Source organism: Eleginops maclovinus, chromosome 16, assembly GCF_036324505.1.
Source record: "Eleginops maclovinus isolate JMC-PN-2008 ecotype Puerto Natales chromosome 16, JC_Emac_rtc_rv5, whole genome shotgun sequence".
Lineage (NCBI taxonomy): Eukaryota > Metazoa > Chordata > Actinopteri > Perciformes > Eleginopidae > Eleginops > Eleginops maclovinus.
In genome coordinates, this window is record NC_086364.1 from 4,679,536 (window position 1) to 4,698,330 (window position 18,795).

Below are 18,795 nucleotides of genomic sequence, written 5' to 3' on the forward strand. Positions count from 1 at the left end.
AAACTACTGCCATCTGCTGGAAGTTGGTATGGCATTTTGTTCAGATATTTTTCTACGAAGATATTTGTACGTCTGGATTAATTTAGGGACTCTCGCAATATTAGAATTTTTATTATACATTTGAAATACATTAAAGACAATACACAATGTTTATTCAAATGTTATTGTTACAATAACAATAATACGTACTAATGTCAAAAAAACAAACATTTAAAATGAAAGAGAACAGCTATTATTGGTTGAAAATATATGTATTCAGTCTGATTAGTATCTAGATATAGTAAATACAAAACGAATAAATCTAAATTTCCAATTGATCGTTTTCAAATAATAAACCAGATATATTACTATCCTAATAAATATTACAGATTGCTTGGGCTTTACTACTTTTTATTGAACAAATTGATAAAATGAATAATGATCAATAGCACTTCCTACAATAAGAAACACATACATGCAAACCTGGCAACAACAGTAGCCAGTAGCCAGTTGTGACCATTAGTCATTTCTATAACAACATTAGTAAAAAATAACATCTCAGGTGACCTTACATAGTAATACAAAAGTAATGTCACTAGTAGTGTAACCTATTTGTAGAGGCAGGAATGTGTTTTCTCACTTGTCACTTGGGGTAATAGGTGTGTGTGTGTGTGGGCGGAGCTATGTATGTGTGTGTGGCTGTAGGTGTGTGTCACTGGGGCTAAGTGATTGCCTAATGAATACCACCTGCATCTACCAGGGAATCTGTTTTGTTTGAGACAGGGAGAGAGGAGGCAGGGTGCTGACATTTCTGTTGACCGCTAAACCGCTAAACTCTTTCCACCATATAGTCCAGTACAGCAGGTCACTCAACAATAAAATGTATGTTAGCATGTATGTTTTATTGCAAGGGAACTAAAAACATCTTCAACTGCAGTACGGCTTCAAGTTTCCTCCTTGGATTCAGCGTGTCAGGCAGAGCCCTGTGTTCCCCCCTCTGTGACTACTTTAGCGCTTGATAGTCACTGAACATTGTCAACAGAAATAGCGACACTTCTGATGCTTCGTTGGATTGCAAGTAAAACAGTGGACCGCTCAGCTACTTTGGATGTTGACCGTGAGTAAATGTGGATGAAGTGACGGAGCACAGTGCAACCCATGGTCTGTGGACCTCAGTTTGTTCATACTGTGAAGTTTATGCTTGCCTGGACACAGTTGATGCTGGTAACTACTGCATATTGGATGCACATGGATGCTGTGGCTGTTGTTTGATGTCGTTCTTGCCATATTGCTTGTGGAAAAGTGGATCGCTTGTTTTGTGCGCATTAAAGGAGTGAAGTTGGATTTACTGCTGATGCTCAAGCTTGAATAAAGAGTGTGAACTGTGAACTTGGAGACAACATTGGATGGTTCATGTATGGAGTCAGATTTGTGCCAATATGAATCTGGATTGATGATGCAGATGTGGATATGGATTGTGACATTTGCTCTCTGAATTTGTGTGGTGTATACTTTGCTGGACATCAATATGACTGGGTCAAAGGCTGGTTCACATGTGAATGGATCGCAGTCTGCTTCAAATGCAAATGAAAATGATAACAATGAAATTGTCAAAAGGAAAATCATTCCCACTGAAAAGGCTTTGGTGTGTAAAATGGAGATGCTTCAAAAGGAACGCAAAGCAAGAGTGACCAGAATGAAAAGTGTCATCATTGCTTTAAAGGAGCTCATGGAGAATGATGATAATGTTTCACAGGTGCAAACTAAAATGGATATGTTGACACAATTGCATGGTGAGGCAATTTCCCTGCATGGATCTCTGATGGAAATAATACCTGAGATGGAAAAGGATAAACAAAAGGTGTGGTTTGCAAGCATCAATAAATACAACAAAGGATTTATTGAGGATGTGAAATGGTGGCTCTCTGGAACTAAGAGTCCAGTCTCAAGACATGCAACAAATGACAATGTGGAGAGATTACCAACTAACAATACATGTGAAAATCTTCCAAGCTTGCCACTGCATGAGCCACATCTTGATAGCAAAATGTCCCCAGACATGGGACAGGAGGATGTGACTGGAAAAATGCATGACATGGAACAGCATGACTTACCTCAAAACACACATCATATTGAGGAGAACGTCTTGTTCGGAGTAGTCCAGGATGATGTTCAGCCAAACGACAGTATCTCAAATGTTGGAAGCAGAAAATATGGATCAAAAGCTGGGAATTCAAGAACTTCAAGCTCCTCCATTTCCTCTTCTCGGGTCAAAGCAGAGGCTGAAATGGCTGCTCTTCTCACTCGTCAAAAATTACTCAAACAAAAACAAGAACTGGACCAACAAGAGGAGGAAATAAAGAAAAAGAAAGAAGAAAAAGAAAGATTTGAGCTTGAATTGGAGATAGCAGCTGCTCAGGCTAGGATGGAGGTCCTAAGAGTCTCAGGAAGCAGTGTGAAAAAACTGATGGTATGGAATCCTACATGGCCAAAGGGGCTTATGCTACTTTTAATGCTGATGTTGATTCATTTGTGCCTGGTGGCCAAAAGGTATATGACAGTCGAATCTCATCCAAGTCTCATCTGACAAAGTTAAATGAAAGGAAACTTACCGTTGATGTTGGATCTCAAATAGTCCAGCAGAGGCTGCCTGGGTTCCTGTTGGCTCCTAATGTGAGAGTGATGTTTCAGCTGCTCAGGTTGCAGTTAGTCCACATGCTCAGGTGCCAGTCATCGATGACAGTCATAACTTGCTATCCATAATGGCAAGACAAAATGATATCTCTGCTCTGCTTGCGCAACAACATAAGATCTCTCATTTGCCAAAAAGAGAGATCCAGGTGTTTGATGGAGATCCTCTTCACTATCAAGCCTTTATAAGAGCCTTTGAGCACAATGTAGAAGAGAGGACAAGTGATACTGGAGACTGTCTGCACTTCCTGGCACAGTACACAAGAGGAGAACCAAGAGAGCTTGTTCGAAGCTGCCAACACATGCCTGCAGACAGAGGATACCAAAAGGCAAAGGCTTTGTTGGAAGAGCATTTTGGGAATGAGCAAAAGATTGCTTCAGCTTATTTGGACAAAGCACTCCAATGGCCTGTGGTTAAAGCAGAGGATGCCAAGTCTCTCCAAGCTTATGGCCTCTTCTTAAGAGGATGTTGTAACGCAATGGATGACATTCAGTACATGGCTGAGCTTAATATGCCTGCAAACATGTTGACGGTGATCAAGAAGTTGCCGTACAAGCTGAGAGACAGATGGAGGTCAGTAGCTTGCGATATTCAAGAGATCCGCCATCGAAAAGCTACTTTCCCTGACATTGTGAGTTTCATTGAGCGCCAAGTCAGAATTGCAGCAGACCCTGTATTTGGCAATATACAGGATACTCCAAAGACAATGCAAATTAAAGATGGCGGCAAAGATAATTATCAGCGTCGCACACGAAACCAAGGAAGTAGTTTTGCCACTACTATAGCTTCCGTTGATGGAAAGACCCATGTGAAGAAGGAAGGAGTCCCACTGGATAAAAGGACCTGCTTATACTGTAAGGGTGATCATGCATTGGAGTCGTGTGCTCTATTGGGGAAGAGGGCGCATAAAGAAAAGTTCACTTTTCTGAAAGAGCATGGAGTCTGCTTTGGCTGTCTGTGCATAGGGCACATAAGTAAGGACTGCAGGAAGCGACTGTCATGTAAAACATGTGGAGCTAGTCACCCTAGCATGCTTCATATTCACCTAAAGAACAAGGACCAGAATAAAGATCAAGGAGGTGTAGCAGATACAAACACAGCAGTGGGCAGCTCTCTGGTGGCGGTGCAAAGTAGTGGTCTCAATGGGGCCGGTGACCATGACTGCAAGCTCTCCATCGTGCCAGTTAAGGTCAAGTCTAAAAAAGGTCACAAAATTGTGGAAACGTATGCCTTCTTGGATCAAAGCAGTTCTGGCTCCTTTTGTACATCATATCTGATGAATAAGCTGAATGTGTCAGGAAGAGGAACTAAAATTCTCTTGCGTACTATGGGCCAGGAAAAGCTCGTGGGAAGTTGCATTGTTTCGGATCTGGAGGTAGCTGGTCTGGAAAGTGACCTCCACTGTGACTTGCCAGATGTCTTTACACAGAAGAAGATGCCTGTGTGCAGGAGCAACATACCACGGGAGTAGGATCTAGTCAGATGGCCATATTTGCGAGGCGTACACCTACCTGAAATTGATGCAGACATTGAGCTTTTGATCGGCTTGAATGCACCTAGAGCCCTGGAACCAATAAAGGTGATTCCAAGTGAAAATGACGGGCCATACGCTGTTCAGACATTTTTGGGATGGACTGTTAATGGGCCAATGTTTAGTGAAGCAGACTTGGAGCAACCCAAGGTCACTGCTAACCGCATCTCTGTGGTAAAACTGGATGAACTGTGGAAGCGCAATTTCATTCCTGGAGACATTGTGCTCATTGTGGATGACTGTGCACCCCGCAACTCTTGGATCATGGGGAGGGTTGTCAAAACTGTTCAAGATAAGAGAGGACTCGTTCGACAAGTCAAGATCAAGACCAGGACGAACTGCCTGGACAGGCCTGTCACAAAGATTTGTCTGCTTCAGGAAGCCGAGGACACCTGATGGAGTACTTGTTGACGTGACTTGTTTTGACATGACTTGACTTTGAACATGACATGAGACTTCTATCTAGGCTCCGTAAGTTCTGGAACCTCTGGCCTAGAGACACTTGAAGACACATGGAGAACCTGCTTATTCAAGGACATGGAAAATGTACTATTCTCATATTTGTAAAAAAAAAAAAAAGGGGATACTGAATTGTTCATCTTGTTTGCATGTATTTTGCATTGAATTATCCCATGCTGCTATTATTGTTCGGTAATTATTATGTTATAATAATTAGGGGCCGGAATGAAGAGGCAGGGATGTGTTTTCTCACTTGTCACTTGGGGTAATAGGTGTGTGTGTGTGTGGGCGGAGCTATGTATGTGTGTGTGGCTGTGGGTGTGTGTCACTGGGGCTGAGTGATTGCCTAATGAATACCACCTGCATCTACTGGGGAATCTGTTTTGTTTGAGACAGGGAGAGAGGAGGCACGGTGCTGACATTTCTCTTGACCGCTAAACCGCTAAACTCTTTCCACCATATAGTCCAGTACAGCAGGTCACTCAACAACTTTTTGTTGAGTAACTAGAGCAGCACTGATGATCACTGACATCAGTACCTCAAACCAAACACTGCTGTAATTTGATCATCTCAAAGGGGCGGGCGCTACCTTGTTACAAAGGAAAACGCCAGTTGAAGTGTCAAATAATGAAACTAAAACTGATCAAATAAACAAATGTTATCCCTCAAACTACAAAGTAGATTTTATTCCAAGCAGAGAGACACTGAGGACCCACGACACCAGACAGCAAACCCAGGATAAAGATTTTCAGTGAATGTGGTGCTGAAGGTGTGGAGGTCAATCAGTGTGCCAGAGGAGACTCTGTAGAAGGACAGAGTGCCAGCAGGATAATCCACATACACTGCTATTCTATCAGAGACAGAGGAGGAGGCAGAGGAGGAGAAAGAGATGGGTGTTCTTTGGTTATTGTGCCAGACAAAGTAACCATCATCATCAGAGCACTCCAGACTCCAGGACTTATCATTATATCCAAACACAGAGTCATCTCTTCGTCCTTTCCTGCTGATTCCTTTGTAGGTCACTGATATATAAACATCTCCACTCCACTCGACTTCCCAGTAACAGTGATCAGGCAGAGCATTTCCACACATCAGCTGGGGACAGTTGTCAAATCTGTCTGGGTGATCAGGATAGGTCTGCTCCTTTAAAGTCACCGTTCTGTTGTCAGACAGTGTGAGTTTTCTGTTTACTGTGTTCTGGTCCAGTTCCAGATTAAAGGCATCTGATGAAGAGAGCAGGAAACAATACAGCAACAGGTTATCATTTTATCATCTCATTTATTAAAACCTTCAAACTGACAATTCAAATTCACCTCTGAACTTCAGTAAGAGATAATGTGCAGTGTCTGGGGCAGTGGCCCTTTTAGATTTATGACTGCCTAGCTGCATACTATGCTGCTTTTTACACGGCTACCTCCTTGTAGTGGCAAATTGTGCTTTACCAAATGTCCAAAGGCCACTGACAGTAGTCTGCGGGGCGCATTCGAGTATTAACTCGCAAGAAATCAATAAACCTAGATACCCTCATCATTCAATTCAAGTGCTTTCTTCCAAGGTTTTGAATTAATCCTTTGCTGGCCCACTGCCGCCTTGAGATTTCTGCACAGCATAAAGTAAATTGATAGAAACAAAAATACAATGGTCGTGGGGATGCGTGCGGTCAAACACTATTTTTAGCTTGACCCGTCCAGACTTCCATTCAGACTTTTTTGCAGACTTTTTTACTTTGTCACGCTGGCAGAGCCATTTATTCCTGAGACTGAGCGTGCGGACTGCAGTCTGCTGTAATTGTTTTCTATACATAACCAAACAGTCCAAAACTAAGCAAAACTTTACAAAAACTGTATAATTATAATTAGGTTCATTAAAGTTAACTTAGAAGAATATGCATTGTGCTCATCAAGCCATAACAAATTACAATACATATAATGCCCAAATGGCTGATGATGATCTGATTCATAATATTGATTTAAAAATGATTGTATTGCTTTCTGTTAAGAAAAAAATAGTTGGTTCCCCAGAAAAGTAACTTAAAATGAAGGCAGCACTGATCAACGTTTGCTGTGACTGTCAAAGTATGTTCACAGTTTCTTTTATACTAACAAGTCCTCAAACACATCCAGAGCCCATTCACTTTGATGTGTTCGTATATCCTAAATGTAAGCCCCTCTGACAAAAATAAGAAGCTAAATTCGAGGTCGTACTTCAGTAAATACAAAGCAAACAGTTTGTGTAACATCTGGAGCTCAGAAATAAAACTTAAAGAGCACTCACACTTCCTCACACCAGATCTCAGTCTCTGCTGTCCAATGTTTTCCGTCCTACAGGAGGAAACAAAGTCAGAATCAACTTCATACACTTTTAATCACATCTCACATTAGACATAAAGCTGGTCTGTCTGTCTGTCTGTCTGTCTGTCTGTCTGTCTGTCTGTCTGTCTGTCTGTCTGTCTGTCTGTGTCTGTTTGTCTGTCCGTCCTTACCTGAGTGTGTCCAGTCTCTGTGAAAGTCCATCAAACAGCATCTTCAATCCTGATTCTCCTGGATGATTGTAGGTCAGGTCCAGATTTCTCAGATGGGAGGGGTTAGAGCTCAGAGCTGAGACCAGAGAAGCGCAGCCATCCTCTGAGACCAGACACCCTGATAGACTAAACACACACACACACACACACACACACACACACACACACACACACACACACACACACACACACACACACACACACACACACACACACACACACACACACACACACACACACACACACACTGTTAGTGCAAACTTTAAAAGTAGTTTACTGATGGAACAAGGTTCAGGCAGAGCTCATTGGCAGCTGTGAGGCCGGTACCATTAAATTGAATACAGGTAAACAGCTCAGGTATTATAACCTTTACTGTACCATTGTTTACTGCTGTGATTATGTTTGTTCCAATAATAAAACATGTCATTCAATAATTACATTTTACGTAAAAAAGAGCTCAAATAGCCACAATGTTACCAACAGTAAGTACACAAACCTGAGAGTTTCCAGAGAAGAATTTGGGCTCTCGAGTCCAACAGACAGCAGCTTCACACCTGGATCCTGCAGGTTGTTGTTACTCAGGTCCAGCTCTCTCAGACCAGAGGACTGGGAGCTGAGAACTTCACTGAGAGCTTCACAGCTTTTCTCTGAGAGGTTGCAGCCCCTCAACCTGAAGAATAATAAGCAGTGCAAGAGGAAACCATTACAATGATTGTTTCTAAATAAAGAAAACTATATTTAATAATAATAATACCTTGGATTTATATAGCGCTTTTCCTAATGCTCAAAGACGCTTTTACATAAGATCAGAACAGAAACAACAAAAATAAAAGTACTATTTAAGAGTTAATTAGCTGTAGCCGACCATTTACATGCATAAACCTATATAACACTCTACAGGAAAGGATAAACCCCCAAAAGCATGCTAAAGCCCATTTAAAAAATGGTATCTGGAAGTATTGTATTCCTTGAGAAACCAAATGCTTTGATGTTTAGGATGATATTTTATGACAAATCCTCATGGTATTATCAGGTCACCCCTTTGCAAAAATCTCCTTCAAGCTTTGTAACTCTTCACTGACTGCTCACACACAGGTGTTTTGTTATGCATGCACACAATAAAAGATCTAACATATATCTGAGATAACCATATAACAAGTTTTGTGCATTGGATGCTTCACCCATCACCCTTTAAAATATTGTAATTCTGACCTCAGAGTTTTTAGTTTACATTGTTGGCTCTCCAGTCCAGATGACAGCAGCTTCACACTATCCTGCAAATTGTTGTTACTCAGGTCCAATTTTCTCAGACTACAGGGCCGAGAGCTGAGAACTGAGGAAAGATCTTTAACGCTTCTCTCTGAGAGGTTACAGCTCCTAAAACTAAAATAACAAAAAAACAAAATTCCATTCAATGATTAATATGTGAAAAAAATGAAGAGCTTAGAAGTCATGATGTTAGAAACACACACAGTACACAAACCTGAGAGTTTCAAGTTTACAGTGTGGACTCTTTAGTCCAGCAGAGAGCAGTTTCACAGCTGGATCCTGCAGATTGTTGTTACTCAGGTCCAGCTCTCTCAGACTAGAGGACTTGGAGCTGAGAACCTCTCTGAGAGCTTCACAGCTTTTCTCTGAGACGTTACAGTCACTCAATCTGAAGAATAAATAGCAATGCAAGAGGAAACCATTACAATGATTGTTTCTTAATAAAGAAAACTATATTTAAAATTGAAATAGACACATACAAAGCTTTGTTAGAGGCTTTGACCACTGGCATCAGCCTCAGAAGAGCCTCCTCTGAAGCACAGTATTTCTTCAGGTCAAACACGTCCAGATCTGATGACAGTAGGATGAAGACCAGAGCGGACCACTGAGTAGGCAACAGTTTATCTGTGGAGAGACTTCCTGAACTCAGGTACTGTTGGATCTCCTCTACTAGAGAAAAATCATTCATTTCATACAGACAGTGGAAAAGATTGATGCTCTTCTCTGGAGACAGATCCTCAGAGACCTTCTTCTTTATATACTGGACTGTTTCTTGATTGGTCTGCGAGGTAGCTTCCGTCTGTTTGAGCAGACCTCGTAGTAGAATTTGGTTCGTCTGCAGGGAAAGACCAAGGAGGAAGCGGAGAAACAGGTCCAGGTGTCCGTTTGGACTCTGTAAGGCCTTGTCCACAGCACTCAGGTAGAGGTGTGTCTCTGCAGATGTTTGCTTTCCTAGTTTAGACTTTGTGGATGTTGGTTGTTCTTCAGGCATCAGGTTGTCACCGGAGTTGATGAATGTCAGATGGACATAAAGAGCGGCCAGAAATTCCTGAACGCTCAGATGGATGAAGCAGAACACGTTGTCCCTGTATATTCCTCTCTCCTCTTTAAAGACCTGTGTGAACACTCCTGAGTAAATTGAGGCGGCTTTGACATCGATGCCACACTCTGTCAGATCCGACTCATAGAAGATCAGGTTGCCTTTCTGCAGCTGCTCAAAAGCCAGTTTCCCCAGAGTCACAATCATCTTCCTGCTCTCTATACTCCAGTGTGGATCCGTCTCAGCTCCTCCATCATACTTGACATTCTTCACTTTGGCCTGAACAACCAGGTAGTGGATGTACATCTCAGTCACGGTCTTTGGCAGCTCTCCTTCCTCTCTGGTTTTCAACACATCGTCCAGAACTGTAGCAGAGATCCAGCAGAAGACTGGGATGTGGCACATGATGTGGAGGCTTTTGGATTTCTTGATGTGAGAGATGATTGTTCTAGCCTGCCACCCTTCTTTGAATCTCTTCTTGAAGTACTCCTCCTTCTGTGGGTCAGTGAACCCTCTGACTTCAGTCACCATGTCCACACACCTACAAGGAATCTGATTTGCCGCTGCAGGCCGTGTGGTTATCCACAGGCGGGCAGAGGGAAGCAGCTTCCCCTTGATGAGGTTTGTAAGCAGCACATCAACTGAGGTGGACACTGTGACATCAGTCAGGATCTGATTCTTGTGGAAGTCCAGAGGAAGTCGACACTCATCCAGACCGTCAAAGATGAACACAACTGGGAACTGGTCAAACCTGCAGATTCCTGCTTCTTCAGTGTCAGGAAAAAAGTGATGAACAAGTTCCACCAAGCTGTACTTTTTCTCTTTCAGCACATTCAGCTCTCTGAAAGTGAAGGGAAATGTGAACTGTATGTCCTGGTTGGCTTTGCCTTCAGCCCAGTCCAGAGTGAACTTCTGTGTTAAGACTGTTTTCCCAATGCCAGCCACTCCCTTTGTCAGCACTGCTCTGATTGGTGAATTACACTCATGTGAGGAATTAAAGATGTCTTGTTGTGTGATTGTTGTTTCTGCTCTGTATCGTTTCCTGAATGCTGTTTCGATCTGTTTGATCTCATGCTCATCATTGACCTCTCCGGCACCCCCCTCTGTGATGAAGAGCTCTGTGTAGATTTGATTCAAATGGGCTGGGTCTCCTAATTCAGCACCGCCCTCAAAAACACTCTGGAACTTTTCCTTCAGGTTGGACTTGAGTTTTCTTTGGCAATTTCCAGCAACTGTTCCTGAAAAGAAAACAACAATAAAAATCAATGAGTAGGTCCTTCAAAACCAGATAATCTGAACATTTAAGCCTCCCTTTCCTCTTTCCATCATGCACTGTTTAAATCCTCTTACTGCTCTTCAGACGGTTAGCCAGCTCCTCCTCCTTCATTTCCCTTAGGAAGTTAAGTGTGATTTTCAGAAATGCCTCCTGGCTGCTCCTCCTCTGCTCTTTATTCGCACCAGCCAACACATCCTCGTCCTCCCTCTGACTATCCAAGCATTCTGTGTGATCTGAACTCAGGACTTTCTGGATACTTTTGAGCTCATTCTTCACAAAATTGAGAATGTCTTTTTCCAGCAACTGTAAGAGAATGTCAAACATTGATTTAAAGAACACATTATTCAATTACCAGTCTGAAGTCAGGCATTTTATTTGCAGTCAACATTGAAAAGGGTTTCTTTGTCCATGTACACACCATAAATATGGGGTCAAGCTGCTCGAAGCTGTCCTGCTGAACTCTGTAGAAGAAAAAATCAAGTTTAGGGACATTCGATGACCCAAACGTATAACTTATCATAGGAGATCTGAGATGATAATAATAATAATAATAATTTGTATTTATATAGAGCCTTTCTAGGTACCCAAGGCTGCTTTCTATTTTGTGATGACAGACAGAAAAGAAATAAACAAACAAAAAACTAGTGCAAATAAAATAATAGAAAAATAAAGTAAATAAAATAGAAAACAGAAATGGCAGTTGTGGTAGAAGAACGGGGGACTAAGATGAGTTAGTGGTCAAAGGCTGTGGTGAAGAGGTTTTAATTCGGATTTGAAGATGTCCAGGGAGGCAACATGCGGATCTCTGCAAGAAGAGAGTTCCAGAGGGTGGGGGCCGCAACACTGAACGCCCTGTCACCAACGGTTCGGAGGTGAGTGTGGGGAATAGAGAGAAGGCCCGTGTCCGAGGACCGCAGACACAGTGTAGGGGTGTAGGGATGGAGGAGGTCTGATAAGTAATGTGGAGTGAGACCATGGAGAGATTTGTAGGTGAGGAGGAGGTTTTTGAAAGTGATCCGGGACTTGATCAGGAGCCAGTGAAGGTGGATGAGGGTGGGGGTGAGGTGCTGCCATGGCTTGGTGCGGGTGAGAACTCTGGCAGCAGAGTTCTGGACATGCTGGAGCCTCTTTTGCTTTTGCTGGGAACCCCGGAGAGGACCTCATTGCAGTAGTCGAATCGGTACGTGATAATGGCATGTATGAGTGTTTCTGCCACAGAGTCGAGGGGGGAGGCCGGAGTCGGGAGTTTTTTTTAAGATGATAGAAAGCAGATTTAGTGACCGACTTGATGTGAGCCTGGAAGGACAGGGTTGTGTCCAGGATAACCCCCAGGTTGCGGACTACAGGGGATGGAGAGATGGAGCAGCCGTCCACGGAGAGGAGCAGATCCCCAACCTTCTGGAATTGCGACTTGGGAGCCACAACCATGAGCTCTGTTTTTGTGCTGTTCAGTTTGAGTAAGTTTGACGACATCCAGTTTTTGATGTCCTGTAGGCAGTTGATAGGGGATTGAGGGGGGAGTTGAGTGGATGGTTTTGTTCAGAGATAGAGCTGTGTGTCATCAGCGTATGAATGAAAGTTGAGACCATGCTGGCGGATGATTTGACCAAGTGGGAGAATATAGGTGGTGAAGAGGAGGGGTCCAGGACAGACCCTTGAGGTAAACCTTGGTTGACTGGGGCTGATGGTGAACTGAAGTCACTGATGGTGACAAAGTGTTGTCGGAGGATGGTGTGGGATATGGTATCAAAGGCTGCGGAGAGGTCCAGGAGGATGAGAATACTGATGAGGCCGGAATCAGATGCGATGAGGAGGTAATTTGTAATTTTGATGAGGGCAGTCTCTGTGCTGTGGTGGGCTCTGAAGTCAGACTGAAGGGGTTCATAGAGCTTGTGGTTGGACATGTTGGCAAGATGTTGAGGAACCTTTGGTTGAGGAGGTATAGCAAGCAGTATAAAAGCATCTTAGGACCTGAAAGCAATCTACTTTTTAGAAACCTCAAAGAAGCTAATCATGTTTGAGCTGATTATACCCTGGAAAGAAAAGTGAGTCCCAGAAAGAGTCCGACAAGAGACCGAGGGCCAAACGTCGGGAGTCATTAGAGGTGTGTCAGAGGAATGGATGTCACAAACTTTAAACACAAGGTAGTGCAGCTTTATTTCCAAAAATGGAACAACGAGAACTCAAGACGCTCACATGGAGGATAAATAAACAAAATGCTGGTAGTGCTGGTAGTTAATGATCCACAGACAGGACAAGACAAACTGGCACAAGACAAGGGGAGACAGGACTATTTAAACATGAGGTAACAGGGAACAGGTGGAAACAATCAGGGGCGGGGCTGACGCTGACGAGGGCAGTGACAGGGAGTCAAAAGACCTGGAACGAGGCACAGAAGGTGAGTACCAAAATAAAACAGGAAGTGGAAGACAAGACAAAAATGACTAAACAAAACATAAAACATGACCAACCATAGACCTGGGGCATGATGACCCAAACAAGAAACTTGACACGACTAACATTTTTGACGAGACACAACAATGGATGGAAAAATTGCTATGACAACGCTTCTGGCTTATAACTCTGCAAAGCACTCAAACAGCTGGGCATCACACAGCCATCAGGAGCTGCATCCCAAGTCTATTACTGTACATAGAGATACAGACATTAATAAAGCAGGGACTGTATTCACCATGCCATAGACAGTCTGTTGTTTGTGCATCTATAACTTATCTCCAGTTTCTGAACAGATATAAGGAGCTCTGAACTCTTGAGTGCTGTTGCCCAGAGCCAAATCCCTCACATCGACAACAACAACAACAATGGGAGATTGTATGGAAGCGCTGCTTATTTTTTGCTTTGGCTGGTCCAGGATCCCGTTTGGTGGGAAAGGTGTATACGAGGCATGTAATGATCCCAGGGTCATACCAGAGGCTGTAACTGTCTATATTGTGAAATGTATACTTGTCATTATCATTAAAATAATAGTAATTATTATTATTATCATAACAAATGGGATATCATTGTAAAGGGAAATGAACAGGATTTCCAATGATGTGTCTTGATATAAACCAGTCTCAAAAATAGAGCAAACCAAACACACACTTCTAAACTTTTTCTAAACAATTTAGAAATCTACAACAGATAATTAAGCTCTTTACCAATATATTAAAACATGAGAATTTAGTTTTTAATTCTTACCTTCCTTTAAAAGCTTGTTCATCATTAAAATCCCTATTATACTCGGCTTCCTTCCTGGGTCCAGCATGTCCATTTGGAAATTCAATAGGAATAGGATATACCATAGAGCCGCTAGAGTTACGCAACTCTTCATCAACAATTGGCTGGTTCAAGAAAGGTATGGTCTCTGCTGATTCCACCTGATAAAAAGAAACACTTTATTAATAACAAGCAGCTTACAATTCATAAAAAAAAACATATTTGACCAGAATCATGAGTCAATTCACTCCCTTTTATTGTCATCCTTCTGCTCAAATTTCATTTTTGTTATATTCTAACCCTCTGAGACCCACAGCTGACGTTGCTGTCTTTATAATGCTGTATCAAGCGCATCTTTAAAGACAGAGAGAAGCTACTGATATAATATAAAGCTACACCCCTATCAAAATCCAACCATGTTATCCTAGTTTGATGAAAATTGTGTTAAATAACAACTTACTCCAATGATAGGCTTAATTAAGGAGGAACTAAGGATATCTGATTGAAAGCAGGTTATTTGTACACTCATGTGTCTCCCCTTTAAAGACATGGCCACTTTATCCAAATAGCATCATTTTTCGCATTGCCCACCTCTACTATAAAGCCATGGAAGTCATATTAACAGTTTTTTATTTATTTTGACCTTCTATCAGAAGCATATCCAACCTTAAATTTGATGGGTAGTTCCATAGACCAGTCACTCTTAATGGACATACAGTTGGGTCCAGAGGAGTCTGGTCCTTGCTGCTGCATCCTGATACAAACAAAGACAGGGGATGGGTCGTTAAATCAAATCTTTATTACACTGTAATCTGATGAAGGGTAACCTCATTTCAGTGGACTTCCTCCTCAGTGGGTGGCTTTTTCTTAGGCAGCCAGTTAGCCGGCGCCAGGAAGCAGTTGGGGGGGGGGGGGGGGCCCGGCCCGGCCGTGGCGCAACTGGCTGGGGCACCTGCACCGTACGCCGGCGACCCGTGTTCGATTCCCGACCCGAGGTCCTTTCCGGATCCCACCTGACTCTCTCTCCCACTTTCCTATCACTATCCACTGTCCTATCCCATTAAAGGCAACAAGCCCCCCCCAAAAAAGCTAATTAAGAAAGCTGGCTCCGTCATCAAACTGGACAATTTTGAGGCTGTGGTGGAGAGGAAGACCCTGAACAAACTGTTGTCCATCATGGATAACCCCACCCACCCTCTCAACCTGCAGCATGGAGGACAGATACCGGAGAACATTCCTGAATACTGCCATAACACTATCTGACAATTCACCTCTGGCTGGCAGACAACTCACTGCTGCATATGTTTTGTTTGTTTACTGGACTTATAACATTCTCACTGTACATTTTTACATTTATATTTAATTTAATATTCCACTCCTTGCACTCAACTGTATATTCTTTTTTACTCTCTAATGCTGGTGTATTCCTATTCCTATTTTGAGATGTTTATAGATTTTTAGAATTGTTCATTTTTACTCTTTTAATTTCTATGTGCATTGCCTTGTTTTGTTTTGTGCTGCTGCAACGCAAAAAAAATCCCAGTTTGGAATTAATAAAGTACTTCTTATTTTATTATTAGGGAGAAATCACAAAACACAAAAAGTCAAAGTTTGTTAAAAGTGTTATTTTCACTAGTCTGAAACATACAGAAGATTAGGGCTACCATTTTGGGATGTGATCAAACGTTTTAAAACATTTTGAGTTCTGACATCAATTCAATCAATAGTCTGAGATTAAATTCGATTCTGATTGGTCAATTACACAACACTTTGTGGGATACACTGTATTTAGGTAGGCTACTTTAATTACATTTAGTTGAGAGCAGTTTAGTTGAGGCCTACTTGTGTAATATTTTACATGGTGGTATTGTTACATTACAGCAGTCAGAAATTAACATTAGAGTGCTTTATCCGATTCTGTTATTATATGTTTATGCAAAAGAGCTTCCTGTAATGTCTTAAATACTGATATTGAACAGACCCAATAATGCTTAGCATGGTTAGCATGTCGGTTAGAGATGCTGTTGATCCTGAACCCGTTTGCGGACAGCTGTAAGCGGAGCTAAAAACACTTCAACGCAAACAGCTTATTACAGATACTGAATATAACAAGAGATCAGAGCGCAGCTGAGATTCATATAACACTGAAATCTGTCACTTACCTGTAGTTGAACACGAAGTTGAACACGAAGAAAACAAATGCGTGGCAACCGGAGAAAAAGAAAGTGAAAGTGAATCTACAAAACCGAGACCAGACAGAGAGTGAGAGAGAGGTCTTCATAATAGGTCATTTCAGAGGCGGGAAAACTACTCAGATCTTGTGCTTGTGTAAGCATAGGCGCCGATTTATGTTTCTGCCGGTGGGTGCTCTAAAAAGTTTAAAGCCCGACCCTCGACAATCTCCGTGTGTGCGGTTAAATCTCCGTGGGTGCTCGGCAATCTCCGTGGGTGCTCGGGCCCCGAAGCACCCACGGTATCGGCGCCTATGTGTGTAAGTATTAGTACCAGAGAGTAGGAATACTCTGCTACAGTTAAAGTCCTGCAAACATACAGTGGGGAGAACAAGTATTTGCTACACTGCCGATTTTGCAGGTTTTCCCACTTACAAAGCATGTAGAGGTCTGTATTTTTTTAATCATAGGTACAACTGTGAGAGACGGAATCTAAAACAAAAATCCAGAAAATCACATTGTATGATTTTTAAATAATTAATTTGCATTTTATTGCATGACATAAGTATTTGATCACCTACCAACCAGTAAGAATTCCGGCTCTCACAGACCTGATAGTTTTTCTTTAAGAAGCCCTCCTGTTCTCCACTCATTACCTGTATCAACTGCACCTGTTTGAACTCGTTACCTGTATAAAACACACCTGTCCACACACTCAATCAAACAGACTCCAACCTCTCCACAATGGCCAAGACCAGAGAGCTGTGTAAGGACATCAGGGATAAAATTGTAGACCTGCACAAGGCTGGGATGGGCTACAGGACAATAGGCAAGCAGCTTGGTGAGAAGGCAACAACTGTTGGCGCAATTATTAGAAAATGGAAGAAGTTCAAGATGACGGTCAATCTCCCTCGGTCTGGGGCTCCATGCAAGATCTCACCTCGTGGGGCATCAGTGATCATGAGGAAGGTGAGGGATCAGCCCAGAACTACACGGCAGGACCTGGTCAATGACCTGAAGAGTGCTGGGACCACAGTCTCAAAGAAAACCATGAGTAACACACTACGCCGTCATGGATTAAAATCCTGCAGCGCACGCAAGGTCCCCCTGCTCAAGCCAGCGCATGTCCTGGCCCGTCTGAAGTTTGCCAATGACTATCTGGATGATCCAGAGGAGGAATGGGAGAAGGTACAAAAATAGAGCTTTTTGGTTTGATTTTTTCTAAACTCCACTCACCGTGTTTGGAGGAAGAACAAGGATGAGTAAAACCCCAAGAACACCATCCCAACCGTGAAGCATGGAGGTGGACACATCATTCTTTGGGGATGCTTTTCTGCAAAGGGGACAGGACGACTGCACCATATTGAGGGGAGGATGGATGGGGCCATGTATCGCGAGATCTTGGCAAACAACCTCCTTCCCTCAGTAAGAGCATTGAAGATGGGTCGTGGCTGGGTCTTCCAGCATGACAACGACCCAAAACAAACAGCCAGGGCAACTAAGGAGTGGCTCCGTAAGAAGCATCTCAAGGTCCTGGAGTGGCCTAGCCGGTCTCCAGACCTGAACCCAATAGAAAATCTTTGGAGGGAGCTGAAAGTCCGTATTGCCCAGTGACAGCCCCGAAACCTGAAGGATCTGGAGAAGATCTGTATGAAGGAGTGGGCCAAAATCCCTGCTGCAGTGTGTGCAAACCTGGTCAAGAACTACAGGAAACGTCTGATCTCTGTAATTGCAAACAAAGGTTTCTGTACAAAATATTAAGTTCTGTTTTTCTGATGTATCAAATACTTATGTCATGCAATAAAATGCAAATTAATTACTTAAAAATCATACAATGTGATTTTCTGGATTTTTGTTTTAAATTCCGTCTCTCACAGTTGAAGAGTACCTATGATAAACAATTATAGACTTCTACATGCTTTTGTAAGTGGGAAAACCTGCAAAATCGGCAGTGTATCAAATACTTGTTCTCCCCACTGTAGTGTTACTCAAGTAAAAGTACAAAAGTATTGGCATCAAAATGTACTTAAATTACTAAAAGTAAAAGTAGTCATTGTTTGATTGGTCCATTTCAGAATAATATCTCTGATTTGTTTTATAATGATTGATCATTAAAGTGTTCTCAGAGCTGGTAAAGGTGCAGCTAGTTTGAATGGCTTTGTATACTGCAGGGTAGCTGCTGGATTTACTCCAGGGGAACTACAGTCTGATTTAAGGGCTGATTATATTTACCATCATTAATCCAGATCTGTAAAGTAACTGAAGGGGTTAATAAATGTAGTGGAGTAAAAGTACACCATTTACCTCTGAACTGTAGTGGAAGTACAAAGTATCATAAAATGGAAATACTCAAGTAAAGCACAAGTACCTCAAAACTGTACTTAAGTACGGTACTTGAGTAAATGTACTTAGTTACTTTACACTACTGATTAAGTAATTCTATTTTAACTGCAATTAATACTTTTCATTGGGTAACCTTTACTTATGTTTGTCCGTATATACATAAGTACAAACACAATATACACTGTACAGAACACATAACATACAAGACACAGTATGCATACTGAACACACAAAATACACACTGCACGTACAAACACCTTACTTTCAAATGTATTTCTTAAAAAAACGTTGTAGTGT

The 18,795-nt window shown here is 42.2% G+C and overlaps 1 pseudogene; it reads right to left on the minus strand.

Moving 5' to 3' along the window:
• Positions 1-95: 95 nt before the first annotated feature.
• LOC134877852 (NLR family CARD domain-containing protein 3-like) lies at positions 96-16,454 on the minus strand (annotated as a pseudogene).
• Between the last annotated feature and the right edge of the window lie 2,341 nt (positions 16,455-18,795).